This window comes from Panthera uncia, assembly GCF_023721935.1.
Source record: "Panthera uncia isolate 11264 chromosome B2 unlocalized genomic scaffold, Puncia_PCG_1.0 HiC_scaffold_24, whole genome shotgun sequence".
Taxonomy (NCBI): domain Eukaryota; kingdom Metazoa; phylum Chordata; class Mammalia; order Carnivora; family Felidae; genus Panthera; species Panthera uncia.
Genome location: NW_026057580.1, coordinates 34,586,301 through 34,592,300, shown reverse-complemented (window position 1 = coordinate 34,592,300; position 6,000 = coordinate 34,586,301). Strand labels below are relative to the sequence as shown.

Genomic DNA, 6,000 nt, shown 5'->3' with positions numbered 1-6,000 from the left:
TAACTAAAAACTAAAATACTACTGCACACAGCTATTTCAAATATCTTCTTTAGAAAATGAAATGCACTATGATCATTTAGAAAAATTAAATCTAGGAAATTCATGCACATATTTGATAACCTAGAAGCATTTGTTTCTAATCATGTGTCAACTGAATAAAGAGCATAAAATAAAATACAAAGATGTAATACAGAAGATTAATCATCTATTTGAAAGATCAACACATGATAATTTAATGATATTTTGTTTGTGGAATATGCAATGATCCTTGAAAGAAATAGGAACAGTTTTACAAAAGATAATAAAACTAGTAAATACATTGCTCTCATTTATGTAAACATAGTATCTCATTTTAGTATTGTTATGATCATAGAATTACAAGACATTGTAGAGGTCCCAGAGGAGAAGCAGAAAAAATGATTAAACATCAAAATGTCTGTGTATTTAAAATATTATATATATATACGTGTGTGTATGTGTGTGTACATATATATATACATGTATGTATATATATATAAATATATATATACATACATGTATGTATATAAATATATACATACATCTATGTATATATACATGTATGTATATATGTATACATGTATATACATGTATATACATACATGTATATATATATATAAAATCATGAGACCACTTCTTTCATTTTAATAAAGAGAACAAGAAGACAAATTATAAAATTATGGTTTTGGTTTTTTTTTTGATTAGAGAGTTGAAGATAAAAAGAAATACAAATGGATTAAATGGATTAAATTCCCAAAATGGAAGAACCCTTCCTAGGAGAGAAGAAACCCAAAACCATGGGCACAGGAGGTGGAGCAAACCCACTGTAGACAGAGGTAAGGAGAAACTAGCCAAAATTTTAACAACTTTTTTTATAGCCAAGGTGGCTGTCATGAAGGAGGTCCTGTGAGAGTGTGCTCAATCACCAAATTTATCCTAATTTTATCAGAGCTTTCCCTGAACACATGTATAGCCAGCTGAAGGATGGAAGCTGAGTGGAAAGCAGGGAAAGATTGCTGTAACTCAAAGCCTTACAGAATGCACACGGTAGTGCTCTAAAGCCTGCGGACAAGGAAAGAAGGTAAGAGAGATTTCTTGAAAAGATGGATCTAGTACACAGCAACTAAAACCTGGGTGTGCATGACAGCAGAGCTGAGAAACATCATCCCCTGAGTCACTCACAGCCCTTACTTGAGTGCAAGGCATTGGCGTGCCAAAAGCTAAGACCACAGCAGCAATGTAGAAATAGTCTGTGAAGCTCAGAAAGTCAGGAGAGAGCCAAAAGACCACCATAGGAACCAAAAAAAAAAAATTGGAATGGCATGGAAAGATGGCTATTGAGCTGTAAAACATAAAGTTTACACTGGTGCTCAGATAAACTAGTCCCAATTCCTCTCCTAAAACATTTGAAACCTGTGGTGAACTACAGATGTTACAAAAGCTACAACCAGCCCCAGAGCTAGCTCAACTCCAGCTTAGACTGCTTCAGCTTCATCACTTGCAGCCTGCCACAGGCATGGGATTTCTTTTTTTTTTTTTAATGTTTTTTTTTTTTTATTTGAGAGAGAGAGAGAGAGAGGGAGAGAGAGAGAGAGAGAGAAAGAGAGACAGAGCGCAAGCAGGGGAGGGGCAGAGAGACAGAGACAGAATCTGATGCAGGCTCCAGGCACCTAGCTATCAGCACAGAGCCTGATGCAGGGCTCGAACTCGTGAACAGTGAAATCATGACCTGAGCCAAAGTTGGACGCCCAACCAACTGAGCCACCCAGGTGCCCCACGGGATTTCTTTTTCTTCAGTAAATAATATTTACAGTCCTTTTATATACAATTTCTGACATAAAATTAAAAAAATATATGTGGTATGCAAACACGCAGGGCAATGTCATCCATCGATACAATAAATAGTCAATACAAGTTAACCCACATGTGACCAAAATATTGGAATTAGCATATAAAAATTTAATATGCATACATTTTCAAAACGAATGGAAAAGGTGGTAGACAATATAGATGCAGATGGGGAACTTCATTTTAGTAGAATACTAGAAACTTATTTTTAAAAAGAGGAAATCCTAGGATTTAAAAATACAGTGTCATAAATGTAGAATTCGTTCAATTTATTTTACAGTAGCCTAAAAAAAAGCAGAAGAAAGAATAAGTGAATCAGGAGTCAAATTAATAGAAATTATCCAAGTTAAAATAAAAGGAGAAAAAAAAATTAAAGAACTGAGAAAAGCATCCAAAACCTGTGTTCAAATGTACATGTATTTGATTCTAAGAAGTAGAATAGGAAGAAAATAGAGCCAATATTTGACAGGATAGTCAAGAAATGTCCAAAATTGATGAAAGATATCAACCCACAGATCCTAGACAAAAAATGAAGTGGATCTCAAATAGGATAAATACAAAGTCAAACATCTGAAAAACAGAGAAGAGAAAATCTTAAAATCAGATACTCCTAGGAGACCTGGATGGCTCAGTCAGTTAAGTATCCTACTTTGGCTCAGGTCATGATCTCACGGTTGGTGAGTTTGAACCCCGCGTTGGGCTCTGTGCTGACAGCTCAGAGCCAGAGCCTGGAGCCTGCTTTGGATTCTGTGCCTCACGGGGGTATAGCTCAGGGGTAGAGCATTTCACTGGATTCTGTGCCTCCCTCTTTCTCTGTCCCTCTCCTGCCTGACATCTTTAAAATGCTGAAGGAAAAAGAAAACTGTCAATTTAGAATTTTGTAACTTATGAAAATATCCTTCAAAAATTACAGTGACATAGATTTGTTCAGACATATAAAACTTGTTTGGCTCTAGCAGAAGGGCACTAAAAGAAATGTTGAAAGTTCTTTGTCTAGATGGATCAGAAAACACCCAGTGAAAAACGGGTCACAACTCAGGTAACATGGTCATCTGTTCAGATACTCAGTATCTACGAAGATTCAGTAGCAAGCCCAGGGCTATGTTTTAATAATGCATGATGAAGAGGATGCAAGTTTTCTTCAGCCTTTCTGTTGTGATTTTTCTACTCGACCTTAATACTAGTTCCATATCTCATCCTAACCTGCCATAAACACTTCAAGCATCATTGGATCTACTGGCTATAAGAGTTAAAATGGTAGAGCTACTTGTAATAAAACCTGACCTAGCTGAAGACTTTTTTTTTTCCTCTGGAACATATTTCTTGCAAATATATCATGAAAGTTGTAGTTGAAGCAAATAAAATACATATGATGAGTTATAACATACTATGAATTAATATAGGCTCAAAGACATTGAGTGACTATTTCTGCTTATCCTGTGAAGTCAGAATCTGAACTTAAGTTTCCCAATACCAAATCTATATTTGTTACAATTCTGCATTATAATGTGAGAACGATTTTTACTTCACCCTATGTACTAGGGACCCCAAATCTGCTTATTTTTATGGATAATGGACTTGTCAAACAATCCCAGAATCATGCCAATCAACATGTGTCAAGAATGCCTCAATCTATCTATTAAAATCATGGAAGGGTCTGAAGACACCCTTGCCAGAAACCATCCTGCCTTGTTTTGTATGCTTTGGGTATAGCTGTTCAATTTATTCAATACATCAAATCTTCCCTTTTTGGAAGATGCATCACAAATGCTGTCTCTACTGATAAAGCTCCTCTAATTGCCTCAGTGAGGGATTCTGTATCCCTTCTCAGGATTAAGTCCCTGCATCACTTACTGCCTATAACTCTTGGCATTTATAACATAGTATTCCATATTATGTATTTGAATAGATCTTACCTCAAAAATTTAAGATCCTGGAGGGCAGACACTGTGAGACAGTCTGTCATATTCTTTTTGCATTGCCTATAGGGCCCAGCATGGTGGTTTATACATGGCAATGGCTCAATATTTATCTGTTAGAAGAAACAGATAAGCAATTTCAAAAGACTGTAGTCCAAATTATTTACATAAGTGTCAAAACTTTAATTTACTGGTTCTAAAACAGTCTTTTTCAAGCTTCACTGGGCAAGTCCTATTCTTGGTTTTCTAAGATTTAACATACCATGCAACTTACCCATCCCAATGATAATTTTATCCTATAGACTACTTTTTATATCTTTTTATATACTTTTTATATACTTTTTTTTTATCCTAAAATCCTATAGACTACTCAAATCTCATTTCAATTGTTAAGACTAAGGTTAAAGTAATTAAGTAAGCATCCATTCAATAGAAACAAACCAAAGAGATACCACCCAAATAAATAAAATGTATATTTAATCTGCTTCAGTAAAAAAACAGAACTCCATTACCTATGTACAGCTTGTTTTCAGTTTTAAAAGCTCGTAAGGTGGTTATATGAAAATAACTTCCATGACTATAAGGCAATTTTTTCTGCTCTCCTCTGACATACATGAATTACAGTGATAGACAATCATATATCATTAAACTAAAATCACATTTTTTTTTTTTGCTGGAAGAATAGGTGTGAGATGGCAGCTCACCTTCCAGCACTGTACTAGTTTAGATAACACCTGCTACAGTAACAGACAAACCACCAAATCTTACTGGTGCAACACTTATTTCTCACTCACCCAAGAGTACACATAAACCTTTCTAGTCTGACAGTGACCCAGAAACTCAGCCTCCTTCCATCTTGTGCTTCTTCAACATATGGCTTTCAGGGTTCATCTGTAAATGAAGAAGAAAACAAAAACGATTATATAAGGCAATCCAAACCCAATCTAAAGAAAAACGGGTTATCACTTCTTTTGTTTCTTCAGCCATTAGGAAATAAATTACTAGTGGACATTAATCACTAGCGTTCTAAAATTAGATATTTTGGATAAATTGAAAAACAATTCATGAATGGTAGCATAATTAATGTTGGTTTACTCTTTGTCCATATACTTGTCTCTGCTGCTTTGCCTTGATGAAATACGTACAGCTCTACTAAATAACTGATTTTATTTTTCTTTTGCCATTTTCAAATGCGGAAATAAGATTCTCTGTTGCAATTAATTTTTATGGTGTTCTATGAAAATAATTCCTTTCTGCTGAATTTAAAGGTCTTCTTTACTTTAATAATTCCACTTAAAATTTATAGTTCAAAATGTGATGTATCCCATGACAAATGTAACTTAAATTTACTTCATCTTATAATGGCTCCATTACAGTAACTCAGTAAAATCTGGGTAGAAGATTAAAATATTATATACATTCTAGAAATTGTTAAGAAAATATGTAATATTTAAATATGTAACATATTGGAGAATAATAATTAAAATAATAAAAATATATTTTATAGCTTCCAGCCCAGCAGAGGGGGATAAAAGTTATAGAGTCATTGGACAATACACAAACACCCTACTCTATCTAGACACATGATAGCACTGCATTTCCCTGCCCATTTGAATCCAGGATGTCCAAGTGACTTCTTTTGACCAATGGCATAGGAGTGGGAGTGGCTTGTGTCACCTGTAGATGGCAGCTTTACGAGCCAAGTAGGTGTTTGGCATATTCTGTTTTCTCTGCTTCTCTTAGGAAGCATGTGTTGAGATGGAGCCTGCATCAGCTTAGGTTTCTGAATGACTCAATAAGTCAACCCACAACGACCATGTAGAATGAATGAGAAATAACCTTGACTTGAAATCACCAAAAGTTTAGGCTTTGTTATTCCAATATCCCAAGATTTTCCTGACCAGCAGTCAAATTGCAACCATGGAAAGGGAAAATTAAAGATAAAGAAAAAACGCTGGCAAACAGAAAACAATGCAACAGTAGGACTAAATATGTTATAAATCACAATAAAGGTAGGTAGATGAAACCTGCCTATTAAAAGATTTGTTGATTAAAAATTATATGCCTTTTTAAAACACACTTTGTAAGCACATGCATACACAGTGCATTAGTTCAGGTTTTCCAAGAAGCTAAGACAGGATTAAATGTATAGGAAATTTATTGGAGAAAATTCTTGTGAGGACAAAAGGGAAAGGTGGGAAATGAATGGGACCCT

The 6,000-nt window shown here is 34.8% G+C and overlaps 1 long non-coding RNA gene across 1 annotated transcript in view; it reads right to left on the bottom strand.

Annotated features, from left to right (window-relative positions):
• Positions 1-2,399: 2,399 nt before the first annotated feature.
• Positions 2,400-6,000, bottom strand: part of LOC125938631 (uncharacterized) — a 40,117-nt gene continuing 36,516 nt past the window's right edge. The window contains exons 2-3 of the long non-coding RNA XR_007462755.1: positions 4,580-4,676; positions 2,400-3,898 (exon numbers count right to left, since the gene is read on the bottom strand). This is a non-coding gene — a long non-coding RNA (uncharacterized LOC125938631). The remainder of the gene's footprint in view (positions 3,899-4,579; positions 4,677-6,000) is intronic.